A 24282-nucleotide genomic window follows, 5' to 3' on the forward strand; every position below is an offset into this window, starting at 1 on the left:
AAAAAAAAAAAAAAAAAAAGAATTTTTTGAAAAAGTCCTGTTAGTTTTTTTAACTACTTAAAAGAGACTCTGTAACGTCAAAAAGATCCCCTGGGGGGTACTCACCTCGAGTAGGGGAAGCCTCCGGATCCTAATGAGGCTTCCCACGCCGTCCTCTGTCCCACGGGGGTCTCGCTGCAGCCCTCCGAACAGCCGGCGACAGAACCGACTGTCAGTTCAATATTTACCTTTGCTGGCTCCAGCGGGGGCGCTCTGACGGCTCTCGGCTCCGAACTACACGGAAATACCCGATCTCAGTCGGGTCCGCTCTACTGCGCAGGCGCCGGAGACTTGCGCCTGCGCAGTAGAGCAGACCCGACGGCGATCGGGTATTTCCGTGTAGTTCGGAGCCGACAGCCGTCAGAGCGCCTGCGCAGGAGCCAGGAAGGTAAATATTGACGTCATTATTCTCGGAGGGCTGCAGCGAGACCCCTGAAGGACGGAGGACGGCGTGGGAAGCCTCATTAGGATCCGGAGGCTTCCCCCACCCGAGGTGAGTACCCCCCAGGGGATCTTTTGATGTTGAAGATCCTCTTTAAGGACCACGGTGATTGAAATCTACGCCCTGTTTTGGTGGTCACCTGGCTGGCAAGGCGTAGATTTCAATCACCACCACAGTGCGCATCCGCCGTTTACGTCGCTCCCCGCCGATCTCGCCGCTGAATCCCGACGTCTCTCGCCGCAGCTCACTTGCATTGCCTGTCTCTATCACGGCTTAGCCACGTGAGCCGGTCAGAAGCCGATTTCATTGGCTCCTGGCCGTGTCTAGCAATATAAGCCACTCCCATAGGCTTACATTGATAGACACGGCCAGGAGATAATGAAAGCGGCTCCTGACTGGCTCACAGGAACTCTGCCGTCATAGAGACGTATATTATATGCAACCAGCATTTTTTTTTTTACTAGACCAGCATTGGAAGGGTTACACACGGAGCTTTAAAGTTTGTGGAGAGAACTGCAGACTCATCCGAAGTTTAGATAGATACATTTAAGCAAAACAAAATGTAACAACTGTGGAATGTGACTCACTCTCTCTGACTGTGCAGGAGCTGGAGGACAGCCAAAGAGTGTGAAACATTCCTCACTTGTTACATTTTGTTTTGCTTAAATGTATCTATCTAAACTTCGGATGTGTCTGCAGTTCTCTCCACGGAACTTTAAAGCTCTGTGTGTAACCCTTCCAATGCTGGTCTAGTAAGAAAAAAATGCTGGTTGCATATAATATGCTGTAAATTATGTTTTAGAGCAAAGTTGAAATGCAGGGTTATATTCCGCTTTCAGTGGTTAAAAAAATACATTGTAGCAATTTTGGTGACAATACAATTGTATTTTGCAATGAACCAGTAAAGGCAGCACAAAAGGATGTAAAAATGACGTAAAATTACTAATGGGTTAAGTGAAATTAAATGAATGTCCAAATAGTAAATACGGATGACCGTAATTGCGAAAATGTACAGGAAATTTCACGTAATCATAATTAGCGGATTACGGTCATCACTAGTGAGCAGAATGATGGCTCAGCCAGCTGCCGCTGCCATTCGCAGCAACTCTGGGGAGAAGTCATTCGGGGTCCGGCGATCACCGGCACCTGAATTGCACTGCTGCGCGGCCATAGACACTATGCCATTATGTGTACAGCGGCGCCCAGGGCATGCGCAGCACAGGGAAAAGCGCGGGCTGAAATGACCTGCCGTGCTTACAATTTGTTTTTCAGAATTGGACTTTTTCGGTTTTGCGCCTAGTTGGACTTTAAAGGGAGCAGCACGGTGGCGTAGTGGTTAGCGCTCTCGCCTTGCAGTACTGGGTCCCCAGTTTGAATCTGCACAGAGTTTGTATGTTCTCCCCGTGTCTGCGTGGGTTTCCTCCAGGCACTCTGTTTTCCTCCCACATCCCAAAAACATACAGATAAGTTAATTGGCTTCCCCCTAAAATTGTCTCTAGACTACAGTACATACACTACATGATATAGACCTAAAAACCCAGAAAATAACACTGCGCTGCTCCAAGCATCGCTCCCAACTGTCCCTCTTTTGGAGGGACAGTCCCTCTGTCCCTGTTTCCTCCTCATTTGTCCCTCTTTCAGGACGTTGTCCCTCTTTTTCTATGTAAATATATATATATTTCTCTACTACAAATGTGTTTGATTGACTCTAAACTTTATTCCCATCCTTTAAATTGATATATTACAAATTTTAAATTGTTAATATGAAGGTAAAATGAACCAGAATACAAAGGACCAGTGTGCTTTGAATTATAAAACAACATATTTTTCTTATGAAATCTTTATGGTATGCGTGACTAGGGTTGTGGCGGGGGCGTGATCAGGGGTGTGGCAGGGCATGGCTTAAGTGTCCCTCTTTCTCATCTCAAAAAGTTAGGAGGTATGTACAAGGTCACCTGAATAGTCTGTATAATACTCTTGGTGCACTGCTGTTGAGACCACCAAATCTGCACTAAACGCAAAACCAAACACAGCAGCGCTTCCAAGTTTCCAACGCAGTTCAACATACCTCCCAACTTTTTGAGATCAAAAAGAGGGACACGTAAACCACACCTCTAACCACGCCCCGGACACACCCCCAACCACACATACTATAAAGATTTCATAAGAAAATTATGATGTTTTATAATTCAATTTCAAACCACACTGGTGCTTTCTATCCTGGTTAATTTTCCTTCATTTTAACAATTGAACAATATTTAACAATAAGAAATACATCAATTTAAAGGATGGGAATAAAGTTTAGAGTCAATCAAACACATTTTCCAGCAACAAAATACATATATTTACATAGAAAGAGGGACAAATGAGGAGGAAAGAGGGTCAGTTGTGAGCTATGAGTTCAATGTCAATTTTTGCAGGCTTTTTTCAGATGATGTCTTCAGCACAACAATTCAATTCCCAGCAGCTTAGTCAAAAGGTTCACTCACCAGCTCCACTGACTCTCCCCACTGGAGTCGGTCACGCTTTGGAGGGTTGCAGGCAGCCCCCTCCCAGGCTGTACCATCAGCTCCAGCCTCCAGCAAATGAGACTCCGATTAGTGGGGCAATCTTCCTCCACCTGGATCAGCTACACAGGAGAGGCGTTCCACTTCCCCCACTACAGAGGATGTGTTGCAGAGTGTGCACTAGATTGCTGTCCCCCTCACATAGAGGAACAGCCGGATCAAGGGTTCCACGGTACTTCAAATGAACATACAATACACTGTAATCACCAGTTCTGTATTTTTTACCAGTGTCCATATTTGATGTATATCATTGTCTGTATCATTATGTACCCCTTGTTTGTTTTCTTACCTTGTACAGCACCACGGAATATGTTGGCGCTTTATAAATAAATAATAATAATCCTCTATAATAATTTTCCTGCGTCTCCTCCTGTCCCTGTGTCCGTGCTTTTGCGCTACTGCGCATGTGCAGCACGGGCGGCCGTTGGGACGGGGAGGACGGGGCCAGGGGGCGGGCGTGTGCAGGCGTGGTGGGCGTGCTGACATGCGGCTGGCGGCGGCGGACACGGGCAGGAGGCAAAGGGGGTTGTGAGGGTGGCCTAGAGCCCGTTTTTTTAAACGGGTTTAGGTCTGCTAGTAGTAATAATAATATTCTTCAGCAGAAGTCAGGGGGCAAGGGGTGTGTGTGTGTGTGTGGGGGGGGTCGGAGATTGGGTACAGAGAAGGGAGAAGTTTGCATTCCAGTGGTCCCTATGACAATTTTGCAGGGGGCTGTTCTTGCTCCTGGAGGAAGTATACACATTTCCACTAACTAACCTGGTATCTTCAAATGAACACTCATGCCTTCTTACATACATGCTTGGACGATTCAAGCACACGTGTTTACGAAAAAGATCTTTTCCAAAGGAACCATCTCTTGACGTTTTGCTCATGCCTACACATCCGACCGCCCTCCTCCGTCTACCGCCAGCTTACGACGCATTCTCCTGCACGCCGGGTTAACGCTGCCTCTCGCCTTCTGTCATGCTGGCTTTCTTTCTCCATTTTTCTCTTTCCTATTTGCAAATTGCTAATTGCCGGCTGCGAAGGCGCGCAGGGCCTTGTTGTGGCAGATGATCTTGTCGGGGTGCCGGATTAGCATTGTGTGAGCTTGTTTGGAATAATAAGCATCTGGAGTCTCTGCTCAAATGTTGTGATGTAATAAATAATAGGCAGACAGTAGACCTTTAAATTACACGAAGCATTTCTTTTTTTCCCCTTTTTTTTCTATTGCTGTTCTTCAGGCTTGCCGGCCTTATTTTCTATTAATGCAATTCCATTTCATCCAAAAATAAAGCAGGAGATGGTTTCCATTCCAAATGTGTTGAGCGCCAGGCCATCAAATATGTGCTAATGTACCTGGCCTGGCGCTGGGAGCAGAGACTCCGCTATCGTAATGCGAATCTTAGCTGTCTGTCTTGGGGGGAAGCGGAGAAGTCATGTGACCTCCTCCGCTATATCCAGCACAGCTGTCCAGGCTGAATCGTTTTAATGGTGTATTTATTGCACAGTTCCCCGAAGCACCTTGTGACTATATTTAACTTCAGTGATCGTTATGCTGCTTTCGTGAGGCGGCGACATACCCCGGCCATAGGGTTGCCAGGTCGGCTGATGGAGAAAACCGGACAGGGGGTGGAGTTAGGGGTGGAGTTAGGGGCGGAGTCAGAAGCACACTTTTATGTAGAGTGGGGCTAAGCAATGGGCTTTTTTAAAAAATTTTTTATAGTATTTATATCGCACTGACATCTTCTGCAGCACATTACAGAGTACATAGCCATGTCACTAACTGTCCTCACCAGTAGTACTGGTCCAGTGCACATAAGAGACAGTTTTTCACCAGTGAGGGCTGGTGCACACCAAAACCCGCTAGCAGATCCGCAAAATGCTAGCAGATTTTTAAACGCTTTTTTTTATTTTTATGAGGCGTTTTGCTAGCGTTTTGCGGATTGCTGCTGCGGTTTTCAGTATAGTAGATTTCATATATTGTTACAGTAAAGCTGTTACTGAACAGCTTCTGTAACAAAAACGCCTGCAAAACCGCTCTGAAGTGCCGTTTTTCAGAGCGGTTTGCGTTTTTCCTATACTTAACATTGAGGCAGAAACGCATCCGAAATCCAAAAAATGCCTCACCCAGGCATTTTTCGTTTCTGCAAAACGCCTGCCGCTCTGGTGTGCACCACCCCATTGAGATACATTGACCAAGCAGATCCGCAGCCGCAAGCGGATCTGAAAACGCCCAAAAAGCCGCTCGGTGTGTACCAGCCCTAACTGCACATAGGAGACAGCTTTTCACCAGTAAATGCACATTATAAGAGACACCTTTTCGCCAGTAAATGCACATAATAAGAGACAGCTTTTCCCCAGTAAATGCACAAGAGACAGCTTTTCACCAGTAAATGCACATAATAAGACACAGCTTTTCACCAGTAAAGGCACATAATAAGAGACAGCTTTTCACCAGTAAATGCACAAAAGAGACAGCTTTTCACCACTAAATGCACATAATGACAAACAGCCAGTGTTCCCAGTATATGTAGCCAGGGATATATGTGCCCAGTATATGTAGCCAGGGGGTATATATGTCCCATTATATGTAGGCAGGGGTGTAAATGTCCCAGTATACGTAGGCAGGGGTATATATGTCCCAGTATATGTAGCCAGGGGGTATATGTGCCCAGAATAGGTAGCCAGGGGGTATATGTGCCCAGAATAGGTAGCCAGGAGCTATATGTGCCCAGAATAGGTAGCCAGGGGCTATATGTGCCCAGAATAGGTAGCCAGGGGCTATATGTGCCCAGAATAGGTAGCCAGGGGCTATATGTGCCCAGAATAGGTAGCCAGGGGCTATATGTGCCCGGAATAGGTAGCCAGGGGCTATATGTGCCCAGAATAGGTAGCCAGGGGGTATATGTGCCCGGAATAGGTAGCCAGGGGCTATATGTGCCCAGAATAGGTTAGGTAGCCAGGTGCCCCCCGCCCCCCCCCCCCCCCCTGCAGGAGGAGAACAGTGCAGCAGAGAGAGAGCTGGGAGCAGCGGTGGAGAAGGGGGGCAATCTCCCCCCCCTTCCCTCACCTTAGGGTGCTCTCTCTCCCCCGCTGTCTCCTCCAATATGATGTGCAGGCTGGCGGGTGGCTGCGGGCGGAACTTACCTCTGTGTCGCAGGCGCCGGAAGTTCGGGTCCCGCAGCCGCTGAGATTCGACTCAAAAAAGATCCGGATCAAAGATTCGAATCATTCATGAGCCGGACAACACTATTCAGACTGATTAGTGTTGTCCGGCTCATGAATGATTCGGATCTTTGATCCGGTTCTTTTTTTAGTCGAATCTCAGCGGCTGCGGGACCCGAACTTCCGGCGCTGGAGCGACACAGAGGTAAGTTCCGCCTGCAGCCACTCGCCAGCCTGCACATCATCCTGGAGGAGACAGCGGGGGAGAGAGAGCACCCTAAGGTGAGGGAAGGGGGGGGAGATTGCCCCCCTTCTCCACCGCTGCTCCCAGCTCTCTCTCTGCTGCGCTGTTCTCCTCCTGCGCTGCGGGGGGGGGGGGGGGGGGGGGGCTCTAAACCGGACAACTTAATTGTCCGGTTTAGCATGCCTTTTTGCACCGGACACAGCGCACAAAAACCGGACTGTCCGGTGTAAAGCCGGACACCTGGCAACCCTACCCGGCCAGGCAGGAATCATCTCTCATTGGGGCTGATTCACAAAGACTTTCTGTTGAATTACCTCACCTTCCTTTTACCTCATGGTTTATCTCTTCTGAAATGACTTCACTCATAATTTATATCCCCTTATCTAACTTAACTCATGATTTATTTCTCCTTAGCTGGCTTAAAGAGGAACTCCAGTGAACATTTTACTGTTGGCAGGTGATGTAGCTGCTGCATGGTTTTTGGCAGTTGGAAGCAGCTGTAAACAACTATTTCCCACAAAAGTTTGAACTTTTCTTCTGGGAGGGGTTACTTGTGGGTGGGGTTTCACCACAATATCAGCCATAAAGCGCCCCCTGATGGTCTGTTTGTGAAAAAGAATAGATTTCTCATGTAAAAGGGGGTATCAGCTACTGATTGGGATAAAGTTAAATTTTTGGTCTGAGTTTCTCTTTAAAGAGGAACTCTAACCCAGGAGGATTGAACTTTATCTCAATCAGTAGCTGATACCCCCTTTCCCCTCGAGAAATCTTTACCTTTTCTTGAATAGATCATTGGAGGGGGGGGGGGGGGGGGGTCTGTATGGCTGATATTTGGTGAAACCCCTCCCACAGTGTGATGTCATGACCAAGGTCCTGACAGTTTGCTGTCTGTGAACCTTGTTGTATTGTGGGAAATAATGGCTTTTTTCCAACTGCCAAGCAAGCAGTATCTCCCTCTGTGCATAGAACTCTCAGTAACAAACATTCTGTATAGATCACTTGGCAGAACTAAAGATGGCACCACTAGTGATACATCTCAGTACGTAAATCAGGGAGAGGAAAGAGTTTAAAATGGCTGTCTAAATAACACTGACTAAATAATATATAAATGGATATTGTAAAAAAATAAGCAATTTTATTTATAATGTTATTTTTACTAGTTTCTCTTTAACGGTAGTTCAGACGAATGTCTGAACTAGCTGCCCGAGGCAGTCCGGTGTCTCGCTCCAAATGCTTTTCAGCAAGTTTGCAGAAAAGCACTTGTAGGCTTCTGGCAAATTGGCTGCGCTTTACGGCATGTGGCATTTTTTAATTCCCGCAGGGGGACACGGAAATGTGGTGGTAAACGGTTCTCAGCTTAGCTCCGGGCAGACAGCAGCAAAAATCAAGAAAATGCGGCGGTTTTGCAAATGACTGTAAATGGCAATAGTAAGCAGTAGTACCCACTACACACGGCTGTCCATTCATCTGAATGGATGAGCGCCTCAGCCGTCATTTACCATCGCAGAACCGTACCTCTGAACCAGCCCTAACTCATGGTTTAGATCTCCTTATTTTACATGATCTACTTCTCCTTATCTGTTTATCTCAGGAATTATATCTCATTAGCAGGGCCGCTTTTAAAGCTCAGGAACCTATAGGCACATAAGCTCTGGCACCCTAAACCCCACCCTTAACACAGAACACACCTCCTTAAGCCACACCCTCTGGCCAGCCTGATGTTCCCCATTAAACAGTCCCCCCAACCAGATGTGTTCACCTTTACCCCTCCCCTAATAGATACCCTCTCTTCCCAAACAGTACAAGGTGCTTGATGGACGAAGAATGAATAGATGGAGAAGGGGAGCACTTTGGCTGGCCAGTAAGCAGCCTTTCAAACATGGGCCGCATATAGGCATAAGCCTACAGTGCCTATTGGTTAATCCAGCCCTGTTCATTAGTTTATCTCATGCGTTGGCTCTCCTTACAGTTAAAGAGACACTGAAGCGACAAAAAAAAATATGATATAATGAATTGGTTGTGTACTATGAATAATTACTAGAAGATTAGCAGCAAAGAAAATATCCTCATACTTTTATTTTCAGGTATATAGTGTTTTTTCTAACATTGCATCATTCTATAATATGTGCAGATTACACAACACTCAGCATTCAAAATGAGTCTTTCAGAGCAGTCTGTGAAGTAATGACCTCTCCTCTAGCAGAGGAAAAGTAAATAGTCCAGGAACAGTTGAGATAATAAAAGTCAGATAACAGCCCTCTCCAGGACTAACTTAGTCGGAGAGCTTAATGGCTTTTTTGCATAGAGATAACAACTGGAGTTTCTTAACTCTTCCTGTACTGGAAACAATTAGACTGATGTCTCTGATCTTAATGTTTTATTTCTTAGCTGTACTACACATACAAATCATAATATCATCATTTTTTTTTTCGCTTCAGTGTCTCTTTAAGGGAAAATAAAAGTAAGCTTTGTGAATCAACCAGCTTGTTATGGGTCTGCTCAAATCGGACAAAAAGTAAAGCGTGATTGGTTGTTGTTGGTAGGGATAGAGAATAAAGCTACCTACAGGTAGTCATATACAGGGGTTTTAGCGGAAGCAGGAAATTTGGGTGACCAGCGGCTAATGGACGATTTGGGTAGCCCCATAGGTGTTAAAGCAAATATCGGTTATTAGGTGCCCAAAGCAGAAATTTGGGTGCGCAATAATTATCGTTTCGAAAATTAAGTTATATTTTTTGAAATGTTACATTGTTTTGATAATTAGAATGATATAGTTTTTGACTTTTTTTTATAAAGAGTTTTTGACATTTTTTAAAGTTTTGTATTTAGAAATTATTCATTTTTGAAAATTATCATTTTGAACATTCTAAGGTTAGGAAGGGGGATTTTAGGGTTAGGCGTCAGGAAAGGTTTTTTGATAATGTATTGTTTTAAAATTGGGTGGAGGGGTTAGGGTTAGGCGTCAGGAAGGGGGGGTTTAGGGTTAGGCGTCAGGAAGGGGGGGGGTCTTAGGGTTAGGCGTTAGGAAGCGGGGTTTAGGGTTAGGTGTCAGGAAGGGGGAGTTTAGGGTTAGATGTCAGGAAGGGGGGTTTTAGGGTCAGGTGTCAGGAAGGGGGGTTTTAGGGTCAGGTGTCAGGAAGGGGGGTTTTAGGGTCAGGTGTCAGGAAGGGGGGTTTTAGGGTCAGATGTCAGGAAAGGGGGTTTAGGGTTAGGCCTCAGGAAGGGGGGTTTTAGGGTCAGGTGTCAGGAAGGGGGGGGGTTAGGGTTAGGCGTCAGGAAGGGGGGGTTTAGGGTCAGGTGTCAGGAAGGGAGGTTTTAGGGTTAGGCCTCAGGAAGTAGGGTTTTAGGGTTAGGTGTCAGGAAGGGGGGTTTTAGGGTTATTCTGCCAATAACTTCTTGCTGCACCCCCTCCTTTTGTGTCACCAACCTCTCCCTCTAGATTGTAAGAATTTGGCAGGGCCCTCTCCCCTTGTGTATCATACATAACTGTGTGCACTTTACCCAGAATTTGGAACTTGTTACCACTACCACTCCAGTTTATGATCTGGCATTGTACTACTGTCTGCATTGTGTTGTGTATCTTTTTGCTATTACCTGTATTTAGTTGTATCTATTGTCTATTACATGTATTGTTCTGTCACCCCTGTTATCATTGTCTGTAACCCTATTTATTGTACAGCGCTGCGTAATATGTTGGCGCTATATAAATCTAATAAATAATAATAATAATAATAGGTGTCAGGAAGGGGGGTTTAGGGTTAGGTGTCAGGAAGGGGGGGTTTAGGGTCAGGTGTCAGGAAGGGGGGTTTTAGGGTTAGGTGTCAGGAAGGGGGGGGGGTCTTAGGGTTAGGTATCAGGTAGGGGGTTTTAGGGTTAGGTGTCAGGAAGGGGGGCTATGGGGTTAGGCATCAGGAACGGGGGTCTTAAGGTTAGGCATCGGTAGAGGGAGGGTTCTGTGTAACAGTAGGATTAGGTTTAGTTGTAGTAAAATATCGGTAATATACATCAGTGTTCAACTGTCATCATCACCACTGTAAATATTTTTTCATGTTCATTTGGCACCCAATATACAATAGTATTTATCATTTACATGTATTTTAGTTTCACCCTGTGCCCTTTTAATACTGTTAGTTTACCTTATTTATCAGTCTAACAGAGTTAACCACTTCACCACTGAGGGGTTTTACCCCCTGAGCACCAGAGCAATTTTCACCTTTCAGCGCTCCTTCCATTCATTCGTCTATAACTTTATCATTACTTATCGCAATGAAATGAACTATATCTTGTTTTTTCCGCCACCAATTAGGCTTTCTTTAGGTGGGACATTATGCCAAGAATTATTTTTTTCTAAATGTGTTTTAATGGGAAAATAGGAAAAATGTGGGGAAAAAAATAATTATTTTTCAGTTTTCGGCCATTATAGTTTTTAAATAATGCATGCTACTGTAATTAAAACCCATGAAATGTATTTGCCCTTTTGTCCCGGTTATAAAACCATTTAAATTATGTCCCTATCACAATGTTTGGCGCCAATATTTTATTTGGAAATAAAGGTGCATTTTTTTCATTTTTGCGTCCATCCCTAATTACAAGCCCATAGTTTATAAAGTAACAGTGTTATACCCTCTTGACATAAATATTTAAAAAGTTCAGTCCCTAAGGTAACTATTTATGTATTTTTTTTAATTGTAAATTTTTTAATTTTTTTTTAATTACAAAAAAAAAAAAAAAATGGGGAGTGTGGGAGGTAATGAGTTAATTTTATGTGTAAAAGTCATTTATTTGTATGTGAAAAATGTGTAGGGTGTAGTTTACTATTTGGCCACAAGATGGCCACAGTAACTTTTTGTTTTAATGCGACCTCCAAGCTTCCTTCCGGAAGCTTGGAGGAAGTATAAGGAGGCTGGACACGTGAGTTTTTTCTCACAATGATCGCGCTGCCCATAGGAGAGCAGCGGATCATTGCGGGGCTTAGATCAACGAACGGGAATGGATTTTCCCGTTCATTGATCTCTGGGCGAGCGGGCGGCGGCGTGTTTACTAGCGGCGGGCGGCGGGTTTACGAGCGGGAGCGCGGACAGCGTCGGGAACGCGGAAAGTACGTATTTCTCCGTCCCTGGTTGTTAAAGGATGGAAAAAGGGGCGGAGAAATACGTACGCGCGGGGGTAAAGTGGTTAATTAACATGGTATTCTGAGATTTTGGCTTCATCTTGCGACCTTTTAATACCGTTATTTTAACATATTTCTTATTATGATGGAGATAAAGAAAAAATAAAAAAAACAGTGTTATAGATGACATTTTAAAATGTTTAAGAAAGAAAGGGGCGCTCTGAGACTCCGAATAATACAGATGGAAGCTCCAATAGGAGAGGTGTCACCTTATTCAACTGTGGCCGGCACAGCGTACACAGCCCCGATAAGCGTGCGTCCCTCTTAGCCTAGCCGGGGACCGGGCTCTCTACTCGAGCGTGGCGGATGTGACGTCACTCCTCGCCGACCTCATCACCGCTGTTACTGGGAGGATCAGACAGACGCCAGCGGTAGACACACGGTATAGGCGTCAGTATTTCCGCATGAATGAAAAAGTGATTATAAAATCCGCTGTATACGCGGTAAAGGTGCGTTTGTATGGCAGTTACGTGATCAGCACGCTATAAAAGCCGCATAGGGATGAGTTGAATTTGAAAAAGCCGCTATATATGCGGCTATAATTACGCTTACAGATCAAAAAATCAAAGAGTATAAAATTTATTTTAAAAGACAACGCGTTTCACAGAGGTACATCCTCTGCTTTATCAAGTCATTTAGGATAAATGATTTTTTGATCTGTAAGCGTAATTATAGCCGCATATATAGCGGCTTTTTCAAATTCAACTCATCCCTATGCGGCTTTTATAGCGTGCTGATCACGTAACTGCCATACAAACGCACCTTTACCGCGTATACAGCGGATTTTATAATCACTTCTTAATTCATGCGGAAATACTGACGCCTATACCGTGTGTCTACCGCTGGCGTCTGTCTGATCCTCCCAGTAACAGCGGTGATGAGGTCGGCGAGGAGTGACGTCACATCCGCCACGCTCGAGTAGAGAGCCCGGTCCCCGGCTAGGCTAAGAGGGACGCACGCTTATCGGGGCTGTGTACGCTGTGCCGGCCACAGTTGAATAAGGTGACACCTCTCCTATTGGAGCTTCCATCTGTATTATTCGGAGTCTCAGAGCGCCCCTTTCTTTCTTACTCATTTCTACAGTGAACTATTCCAGGGAGCAGCCGAGCAACAAGTGGCCTGATCGCACCAAATCTGGGGAACTTTCACTACCCTGCACGCACTTTATTTTAAAATGTTGGCTTCACCCTGCACCCCTTTTTCCTCTCACCCTTATTTCATATCTTACCACGCGACAATACCCCTAGTTATCAGTTTCTCCACCCCTTACATCTTTCTTCGACTACAAAGCACCTGCCTCCTAGCCGTTCCACTCCTCTACAATAATTGCTGTCAGGCAGGGGAAGAAAGGAATGGAGGGCATGTGGTCCACACCAGCAATAAGGTGATTATGCTTTCAAAGCCCACTTAGCTGCTTCAACAGAAGGGGGTAGAATTGCAAATGAAAGTGGAAAAAGCTGTCCACCAGCTCACACTGCTGTATATTCTCACACCAGGGAGTCAACCAGTCCACACCCGGATCCACCAAAGGTGCAGCAATGCACAACAAGAAAAAAGGATGACTGGGTTTGCACCTGGATTTCAAGCAATCCTATAAAATAATACGAGATGGCCCGAACTGTTCGCAGTGAACAGGCCATGGGGAATGACCTCGGAGTGATTTCCGCATTCGTCATATTACGCATTACTGCGCAGACGCTTTCCCAGTGGCCGCGTGACCTTGATCGCCCGCCTGCAGCCGGGAGTGCTCTGTGTGACGTTATGCGCAGAGCACTCCCGGCTGCAGGTGCGCAATCGAGGACATGCAGCCGCCGTGAAAGCGTCTGCGCATATGACGAATGCGGAAATCACCCCGAGGTCATTCCTCATGGCCTGTTCGCTGTGAACATTTCGGCGAACAGTTCGCCACATCGCTAATAATAATACTTAACTGTCCCTGCGTCATCCTCTTGTCCGTGTGTCCGTGGTTTTGTGCTACTGTGCATGTGTAGCACGCGGGGACAGGAGGAGGACAGGGCCAGGAAGCCGAGCAGGTGTGTGCGCGGCAGACGGATGCGTGCATGCGCAGTGACATGTGGCAGCGGTGTAACAGAGACCTAGAGCCCATTTTTAAATGGGCTTAGGTCAACTAGTAGTAGTTATATTTATTGTACTATAGTTCAAAAAGACACACAACGTTTCGGCCAGCAGGCCTTTCTCAAGGCCTCCTGCCCGAAACGTGTGTCTTTTTGAACGATGGTACAATAAATATAGCTACCATTGCTTGAAATCCAGGTGGAGACCCAGTCATCCTTTTTTTTTTCTTGTCCTAGAATTGAAAACAGCCATAGATGGCATAAAAAAACTGCATTATAAAATGATGGGTTTAACGTCTCGCAAGCTGTTGTATAAAATTATTTCAGAAGAAATGGCTCAAAATATTTTAAAAATGCACAAGCGGCAAATATACTGTGGCCATCCAAATGTGTCTAAGGATCATGTTACCAGCTTAAAGGTTGCATAGCCTAACACTAAGGGCAGATATCGACAGAAAAAAAGGGAAAAAGCATAATTGGTTCTTCACCATGTGCTAATTGGAGGCTACAGTGTTTGAACCTATTAGATTTTTTCCGCTTGATCTGTGTTGAAGAGTGGGGGTTGGAAGTAGAGTGGGAGGGGGGAGCGAGTAGAAAGAGAAGATACAAAGGAGGTGGGAGAGGAAGAATTCTCCGTGTCTTCTGAAGACCGAGGTGGCCGGGAGAAAGGAGGGCGGTAAACCGGTCGGAATACCGAGAGGTCGTCCAGCTCAGTTTCCAGCTCCACCGCTGGGTAATTTCCCTCCAGTAAAACTAGCAGCAGTCATAGGTAGGCCTATTACTATTATTCTTATTATTATGTTCCTGTGTTTAGTGTTGACCTGTATCCAGGAGGAGTACTTTATTGAGAATAGGGATGCTTATTCAAATTCACGGGATTGAAATTTCTGCATTTCCGATCAGAATCCGGAAATTGGAAAACAGAATTTGTAAATCAGAATCTGCGGAAATCTGATTTACCGCAACTCAGTAATTTTAGCATTGGAGCAATCAGAGAATGCAGACGTTTTTCTGCAAACATCGGATCACCAATACCATAAGACTGATTTTCTGCTTTTTCGATTTCCATCTTTCCAATTTCATTGTTTTTCGATTTCCATTTTTCAGATTTGTTTTTCTTTTTTTGGCATTCTCTGATGCACAAAAATGACTAATAAAATACTCCTCAAAAATTGGAAAGGCCTTTAGCGAGAGCGACAATTTCTTAGCATTCAGTGAAAAAAAAAAACATAACTGTCTGTCTTTGGCCATATACACACCTTCAATTTCTGTCACCCAGCAGATATCAGGGTTCGATCACTTAGGCATCACTTCATTCTATAGAAACTTGTTGCTAGCCTGCAGGCTAGTGATGTGTTTGTTGCTTTGGATGCGGTAGATAGGTTGACGAGGGGTACAGGACAGAGCAGCTACCTGAGGACCAAGATTCGACCGAGAGACAAATCTCTCTCTGATCAAATCTGATCAGAGAGAGCTGTCAGCTGCCTATACACCGTAGGCTGATTCTCAATCGATTTCATGCTGAAGTCTCTCAGGAATCGGCCGAGTCCGCCACATCCGCCACTGCTCCCTAATGTCTAAATGTGCATATGCTTATTACACATGCGGCGCCGTGCTATGCACTGGCAGCGTGTATTGGGCTAATGGAAGAATGGCTGATTCAGAAGGTGGATGGGCATTGCGACACAGGACAGGAAATGTATAAATGCACACATAAATGCACATTTATACACTGGTGGAACAGCGCCAGGGGTTTCGTCACATTTGTCGCTCAATCCCAATATCGCTTGACATCACCGCCTGCGCACCCGATCCAGCAAGTCTGCCCTACATCTTGCAGCATGTGTGACTGATTTAGTCAATTCATTTTGGTCCGAAATTGGTCGCATTGCCGATTGGCATGCACTTGGTGGCACCAATTTTCATCCGTTTTGATTATAATCAGTTGGTCGATCGGCCGCCAAGTCGCCTGATGTATGGCCATCTTTATACTGTACAGCGCCACTGAATATGTTGGCAGTTTATACATTATTAATAATAATAATAATAATAATAATATAGTAGGGCATATTCGCAAAAACGAATTGTACAATGCTGTCTCTCTCTCTCTCATCACTTTCTCTTTCTTCTCTCTCTCTCTTCTGTCTTCTCTCTCTTCTGTCTTCTCTCTCTCTCTCTCTCTCGCCTTTCTCTTCTCTCCCCCCCCTCTCCCTTTTTTCTCCCCTCTCTTCAGGCTTTGGTCTCTTCTCTCTCTTTTTTCTCTTTGCTTGTCGCTCCCCCCCTTCTTTCTCTTCTCTTTCTCTCTCCTTTCTCCTCTCTCTCTCTCTCTCTCTCTCCTTTCTCCTCTCTCTCTCTCTCCTTTCTCCTCTCTCTCTCTCTCCTTTCTCTTCTCTCTCTCTCTTTCCTTTCTATTCTCTCTCTCTCTCTCTCTCTCTCTCTCTCTCTCTCCTTTCTCTTCTCTCTCTCTCTTCTCTCTCTCTCTACCCCTCCCCTTTTTCTTCCCTCTCTCTTCTCTCTCTTTTTCTTCTCAGTCTTTGGTCTCTTCTCTCTCTGTTTTCTCTTTGCTTGCCCCCCTCCCCATTCCTTATTTCTCTCTTTCCTGGAGTATTATTTACTCTTTTTTGCCAAGCGTGGGCACCGAGCATTGATCCCTCCACAGAAGCATTGCCCATGTGCAGAATCAATCTACTGCAGAGCCCGATCACACGGTGATATTCTGTGTTTCCGACACCATGGATCAGTCACATGACAGCTGGGTGATCTCTGCACACATTGCTCAGACATTTTCCTCACTTGGAGAAGCAGCAGGTGAATCTCAGCTGATAGATCACAGCTTTACACGTGAGCAGCCACGCTCAATAGTCATGCCTGGGGTTCTGCTGAGACACATTCTAAGGCCGTTGCCTGTGTGGGGCTGGAGTCATGGCAAGGGTTAACAGAAGACAATCCAAAGTCACAGGGATGCTTATTGAGTTAAGCAGCATATTTCCCCTTCCTTAACAGAATTGTACAACATCAACAGAAGTGAGTTCAGATGCCAGGGAAGCGTTGCTTTGCCGGGAATAGGAAATTACCGGAGAGCGCGTCAGCGGTAGCAGAAGTAACATACGTTCACTGGAGTCCAGCACAAGCCGGGTAATGACAGCGGACTGGGCTTTCGGCTGTGCACACACTTTAGATTTTTCTTGGCTGAAGTAATTGTTCCTGATTATTTCTCGGCCGCTAAGTTAATGTGTGCACAGGTGTCTCCCGACATCGCTGGCCTCTTCTTCTGCAATCTGCCAGGTGGGATTACCATTGCCCATTGTCATCTGTTCCTTGATCCTCAAAGGATGTTCTTGTAGTAAGGTGCTGAACATGCATCCTCCCCCTCCCCTCTCCATAGAGTTTTATATGCCACTCGCATAGCTCCCAACTGTCCCGATTTTGAAGGGACAGTCTCATTTTGGGAGCAATTTCCCACTGTCCCTCTTTCTCCCTCATCTGTCCCACTCTTTTAGGACTGATGTGCAGATCTGTATTAAGATATAGGTTTTTTTTCTTTGGTGATTCTTGTCGGGAATAAGAATACCTAGGTGAGAAGTAGGGAGAGACCGGGAGCCCATGTTGCAGTGTCCTCAGGTATTGGAAAGATAAACTCATATAAATATATACTCACAAAGGTGGGTTGCAGTTCCTGCAACCTTCGTATAGGCCTAAAGGGAATTAACCCCCCTGGCGGTCTATTAAAAACCGCCAGGGGGCAGCAGAGCAGGTTTTTTTTTTTTTAATTTTTTTTTAATCATGTACATTATAGCTGCTGTGCAGCGGCATCCTTCCACCCTCTTGTGAGGTTTACATTAATATAGCTATACCTAACTGTAGAATCCTCCTTGTATAACGAGACAGGTTCTCTTAAGTTTCTGTTATAATAGGAAAATAGACAGAAATCTGTTTCTCTCTAGCAGCAGCTCAGAGCAATAGAAACTAGATAAGGGGGTCTAATGATTTCAAAGTTTAATTCTCTCCCTCTATCATAACAGATTAGCTGACTGAAACCAGATAATAAAGGACTTAGGACATGTCAGATAGATATGTATGTTTCTGCAGTGTTTAGCAAAATTATTAGCTGACAGGTATGAAAGTCAGAAATAGGAACCAATCACGCCATATTGTAATTATTAACTTAATGACATAATGCTATAAAAACTTGAAGTCTTTCATTATTAAACTAAGAAGATCTGGTTTGCAAACATGTAGCTGGTGTCCGTGTGATCTTCTTCCTAAGGGCCTAAAATTCGGAGTCCGTTAGCCAACGTATGAGTAGAGGTGTTTGGCCTCACTTTAAATTTATATTACAGGTCTTAGACTTCACAATTTGGCGCCCGAACAGGGACCGAGCAGATAATATTCACCTAGGATCGTCTGAGGTGTGAGATAGCAGGACAACAGCTGCCTAGTGGAAGATCTGTCAACTTGGTAAGAACCTCTTGACTTAGCTCCTATATATCTTTGTCTCCTCTCTCTCACAGCCTCTTGTGGTCTGGGTGAGTATTAATGCCTCGCAAAAACTGAACCTTGGCTACTTGGATGTATTTGTCTTGTCTGTGGTGCTTGTTTTTATGTAATCTAACATTGTATTTGGGGTTTATTAACGGTCATTCTGAAAATGCATGTGTAATACCTTACAGTGCAGTGTTGATGTAATTTGTAGCTGTAACTTTGTTGTTTATGCATGTCTTTTCAAAAAAGGTTGTAAAGTGTTATAAATAGATCATAGACAGGTTGCTGCGGTTTAGCTTTGTTGATTTAATCAGTGGCTGTATTGAGGTGGCATTAGGAAGTGGTTTTTACGCAAATTCTAGACCATAATATATGTCAATAATATAAGACTGTGTATAAACGCTGCGTAGCAGTGTTTCACTCCTCATGTCTGCCAAAGCTTTCTGTTTCAGTTCAGTCTATATTAGTTAATAATTAACAGGCCTCTGCTGCTAGAGAGAATATATCTCTCATTAACCGGCCTGAGATAAGAGGTAAACCTACAGGTCAAAGGGCCCCTGGTTTGTAAGTTTTCCTCGCTGTGTAAAAGCTTCATTGCTAACACAGAAATTAACTCTTTGTAGACTGAACCAGCAGATAGCTTAGGAACATATTGCAGCATCATATCTTCTGGTCTAAATATATTGCAGGTAGAGGGCTAGGAACGTTGTGTTTATAGGCACTTGAGAAATTACGTTTGCTAGATAGAATAAGGGTGTCTGATAAAAAGGTGTCTAGAGGTTTTATCTCATGTATTTGTAGTAAGTGGTTGGCCAACCCGTGATACAAAGTGCACTTTTTAAAGTAGTAAGTGTGTAAGCTAAAGATGGGAAATAATGTATCTACCCCTCTTGGCTCGAATCAAGCAGGTCTTGATCCTAAACCTCCTGGTAAGACAGCAGTTGAGTGGATGACAGACACCCATGGTACGTGGGCTACAGCCCCGTTTAAAAGTATTTGCAAGAAAACTAAAGTGCCAGATGGTGGAAGATTAGATTATGACTTTTGGAAGGATTTTATAGCCAGGCATCAGAAGTGGCTAGAAAGGAAACAGCTAATTACTCAGATTAAATTGTGGATGACAGAATCTCAGAAAAAGCCAGAACAGGTTGTAGAATGTTTCTATGTTGGACAGTATAGGTATTCCCCATAGGAGGCGACTGCCTGCTGGGTGGCCAGATGAAAGCATCAAGGTGTAAGGTGTTGGAGCTGGAGCAGCTATGTCTAGGGGTGCAACAACATCTGCTGGTAGTGCAGCCTTGAAAAGGGAAGGTTTGAAAAGGAGCAAAGACTGTCTATGGAGAGGCAATACGGCAGCAAGTATCATATTTGTTGAAGCAATAAGCATTTAAAGGAAGAGACAAATAGAGGAATATAGTACAGTGACTAAGCAGCATAGAGGATTGTTGGTGAATATACATAAATACAAGTGTTAAAGCATCACCTGCACATCAGAAGTGGTATTACATTTACATTTCAGTTTGCTATGTTATCTCTAAAAAAAAAAAAAAAAAAAAAAAAGTTAACAAGGTTTCAATACTGTCTGCCATGTGTAACATTTCTTAGTCACTGCATTCCACAAGGAGCAAACCGTCTAACAGCAGACAGGACGGTATCCAATGTTAAAAATTACCCAATGCCAACATCTGTCAGGAAGTTAAGGACATTTCTGGGTTTAGTAAGTTACTGCAGGGATTGGATTCCCAATGCATCCCAGCTGATGACACCTTTGTATGAGAGTGTCTCCAGGGAACCATTTGTAATCACTGAACCAGGCAAAGCATCTTTTGAGGCCTTAAAACAAGCCATAGTCACAGCACCAGTGTTGGGGCTGCCTGACTACAAGAAAGAATTTTTCCTTTTCTGCCATGAGAGCAAAGGACATGCAACAGGAGTACTCACTCAAATGCATTTCTCCAAGCAGAGGCCTGTGGCCTATTTTTCAGCCAAACTTGATCCAGTGATTCAGGGGTCCCCTGGATGTGTCAGGAGTGTAGCAGCTTGTGCCCTCATGCTTACTAAGTCGGCTGACTTGGTGCTAGGACATACTCTTAATCTGTTAACACCCCACAGTGTACTTGAAATCCTAAACAGGGTACAGACTAAGCATTTGTCAATGGCAAGGTTAACAAAATATGAGGTTGCATTGCTTACACCAGAAAACCTAAAATTAAAAAGATGTAACACCCTAAATCCAGCTACACTCTTACCAAATGAGGAAACTGAACTGATAGAGGAACATGATTGTCTGGAGTTAATAGACATGGAAACTATCCAAACCTCTAATGTCCAAGATACACCTTTGCAAAATCCAGATTTTAAATTCTTTGTTGATGGTTCTAGGTACTACACTGAGGATGGTAAGCCACACACTGGTTATGCTGTTGTAACACTGGAGGAAACAGTGGTACAGAAATCTTTACCTCCAAATAAATCAGCCCAAAAAAGCTGAGCTTTATGCTCTCATTGAAGCCTGTACTCTGGCCACAGGTAAGACTGCCAATGTCTTTACAGATAGCAGGTATGGATTTTCCATATCACATGACTACGGTCCGATTTGGAGGTCCAGGAACTTTATGACGGCTGCAGGTAAACCAATTAAAAATGCTGATCTAGTAAGTAACTTGTTTGAGGCTCCCCAGTTACCATCCAGGGTAGCCATATTAAAAGTACAAGCACACACAAAAGAGCAGTCAAAGGAAGCTAAAGGCAATCGAAGAGCAGACGCCGCTGCCAAAGCCGCAGCTCTCACCCCCCTGTTGGAAGTTGCACTGTTCAATATCTCAGAGATTCCACCTGTACCAGTGGATGTGGAGATGCTGAAAACTCTACAAAGACAAGAAGTTACCAGTCACAAAGCTGCATGGAGTAGTAAGGGGGCACAGCAAGAAGAAGATGGAGTGTGGAGGGCAGGATCTTTGTTCTGTCTTCCTAGATCTCTATACCCAATGATGGCTGCTCTAACACATGGTCCAACTCACATGGGTAAGAATAATATGGTTGCTCTGGTAGGTAAATACTGGATAGCACCTGGGTTCAGCTTTGTTGCTGCCCGAGTCACAGCAAATTGTGAGATCTGCATGCAACATAATATTGGACAAGTAGTGAAGGTAAGGCAAAGGCATATGCCCAGGCCAGAGTACCTGTTGCAAAAGTTACAAATTGACCTCATATAGCTACCAAATGTGGGAGGGTATGAGTTTGCCCTGCTTTGTGTTGATATCTTTTCAGGATTGGCCTGAGTGTTGGCCAGTAATCAAAGCAAATGCTAAAACATAAAAAAGCAAAAACAAAGCCCTAACAGAGGTAATATGCAGATATTCACTGCCGGAGGTAATTGTCAGTGAACAAGGTTCTCATTTCACAGGACAGGTGGTACAGGAAATAATGCAGGCTATGGGTATCACACAGGCTTTCTATACTCCTTATCATTCTCAATAGTAGTGGGAAAGCAGAAAGACTAAATGGTGCAATTAAAACAAGGGAAGGAAAATGTGTGAAGATACAGGTAAGCTGTGGACAGAATGTTTACCTATCGTCCTGTATAGCGTAAGAACTACCCCAATGAAACACAGACTTAGGTTAAGTCCATATGAAATCTTGTTTGACAGGTACCTAGAACAGAATAAATTTGCCTCAGCAAATCCAATCATTTCATTCAAATCTAGCAGAATATGTCATTACCATACAGAACCATTTAGCTGAGACTCATAAAAAATTATTTCTCCTTGTGACAGCTACTTCAGTAAAACTTGAGGAATTCATTAACTGGACTCACGTCAGTCATTGTAAGAAAGTGACCAAAGACAACAATGGTTAAACTGATAGGCTTACACATTGTGTTATTTGTGTATTTTGTCAATGTATTTCAGGTTCAAGACTTGTTCTGGGAAGAACCAAACCTGTATATGATGCTGCAAAGGAGAGTGGCATTAGCTGAGAATAAAACAAAATGTTGAGTATGTGGTATGAGGCCAAAGGATTCAAAAGGGTTGCTACTAATAGCCATCCCCATAACAAATGAAGCATTAAGTAAAGAGGACATTTTAGGACAAAACCATACTGCAGATAGAGCCAGAGCTGTCTGGAGAACCCCTGTGTTAAAACCAATGCCTAATTCAAAGCCCACAATATGCATGGATATAGAAAAATCCCTGAGACACCTCTAGTATCCCTAGGTAGACTGCCCAAATCATATTGCAATAACGCCACATATAACTTTACTATGCTCTGGAAAATGTAAGCATAAATGATATAGGTACTGATGCTTGGTCCCTAGGAATAGCTTTACTTATGCTCCTAGGGGGTAACACTGGTTATATGAATTTTCCCTCAGATCAAGGTATTAATAAAACTTTATGTAATTTTACTCATCTAGATGCTATCCGGATCCCGGAGTGTGCAAACTTATTAGGAATAGAGCTTGCTATGATAGGAGCAGGAGCACATGTTAATGTATCAAAAGGAAATGTTTTCACGAGGTATAATCTCATTGCAACCACCCTATTACTTTGTTTGTGGACGCTGGGCTTATGCCTGGCTGCCAAGAGGAAGCTATGGTCAATGTACTGTAGCCACCTTAGCTCCAGGAGTAGCTGTTGTAGAAGAAAAAGCTATAACTGAAAAAAATATTTATTGCCCCATCACAATCTATATAAAAGGAGTCTGTTTACCGCCAATGATTATGCATAGGCCTTTTTCCCTACATGGACAGGTTGGGGGATGCAAATGATGATAAGATTAAATAACTACTCTGGACTAATATGTTTAATAAGACCATTGCAGCGGTCACTGCTAACACAGTTGAAATAGCCCAAGTACGCAAGTTGGCACTACAAGAAAATTGGCCTTAGATTATATATTAGCGGCCCAGGGGGGGATGTGCATGGTGGTCCAGGATGATTGTTGTACATGGATTGACGACAGTGGTGACATTGTCCTTAATCACTTACAAAAAGTAAAAGAATTGCAAAACACCGCTAGGGAAATAGGCAATGAGGGATGGAATCCTTTTAAAGGTACATTAAATAGGGAATTTATTTGGTTCAATTGGAGGGTTCTTTAAACAAATAGTTGCCTATCTGGTGATGTTCCTGCTCACAGTTCTGATGTTTTACCTTTGCTACAGATTCATTATGTGTTTCATTAGCAGGTGCACTCGCACATCTGAAGCTCACATCTACCTAGTTCAAAGAAGAAGCTCCTATGATGAAATATCTACCCAGGAGTATGAAAATTGCGCGACATCGTCGGTCTAACTATTAGATCCTGTGCCTGAAGGCCAATTGGCTATCAGGGTTGGTACGCTTGTCATTGTTGCGCTTAACGTGCGGTGACCGTGCCTTGAACGCGCTTGTCACTGTTGCGCTTAACGTGTGGTGTCCGCGTTTAGCTGTAGTGTAGTCAGAAGTTTATGTTAGAAAGCTTTGAATTACTTCTGTAAAATTCTTGTTTGTTAATTGTTGTTATAATTGATTTATTAATTTATGTGGCCATCATATGGCCAAAAGGGGGGAAATGTGAGGTTTACATTAATATAGCTATACCTAACTGTAGAATCCTCCTTGTATAACGAGACAGGTTCTCTTAAGTTTCTGTTATAATAGGAAAATAGACAGAAATCTGTTTCTCTCTAGCAGCAGCTCAGAGCAATAGAAACTAGATAAGGGGGTCTAATGATTTCAAAGTTTAATTCTCTCCCTCTATCATAACAGATTAGCTGACTGAAACCAGATAATAAAGGACTTAGGACATGTCAGATAGATATGTATGTTTCTGCAGTGTTTAGCAAAATTATTAGCTGACAGGTATGAAAGTCAGAAATAGGAACCAATCACGCCATATTGTAATTATTAACTTAATGACATAATGCTATAAAAACTTGAAGTCTTTCATTATTAAACTAAGAAGATCTGGTTTGCAAACATGTAGCTGGTGTCCGTGTGATCTTCTTCCTAAGGGCCTAAAATTCGGAGTCCGTTAGCCAACGTATGAGTAGAGGTGTTTGGCCTCACTTTAAATTTATATTACAGGTCTTAGACTTCACACCTCTTCGATCGCCTCCGGCGATCTCCGAT

General features: G+C 44.0%; 1 protein-coding gene and 1 long non-coding RNA gene across 3 annotated transcripts in view; one reads left to right on the top strand and one right to left on the bottom strand.

Annotated features, from left to right (window-relative positions):
- The window catches only part of LOC137571010 (uncharacterized), a 221325-nt gene extending 218199 nt beyond the window's left edge, over positions 1-3126 (bottom strand). Inside the window, exon 1 of the long non-coding RNA XR_011031277.1 lies at positions 2971-3126. This is a non-coding gene — a long non-coding RNA (uncharacterized lncRNA). The remainder of the gene's footprint in view (positions 1-2970) is intronic.
- LOC137571009 (potassium channel subfamily K member 2) overlaps positions 1-24282 on the top strand; it is a 214511-nt gene that overhangs the window by 45759 nt on the left and 144470 nt on the right. The window lies entirely within an intron of this gene.

The sequence above is a fragment of the Hyperolius riggenbachi genome, chromosome 4 (assembly GCF_040937935.1).
Source record: "Hyperolius riggenbachi isolate aHypRig1 chromosome 4, aHypRig1.pri, whole genome shotgun sequence".
Classification (NCBI taxonomy): domain Eukaryota; kingdom Metazoa; phylum Chordata; class Amphibia; order Anura; family Hyperoliidae; genus Hyperolius; species Hyperolius riggenbachi.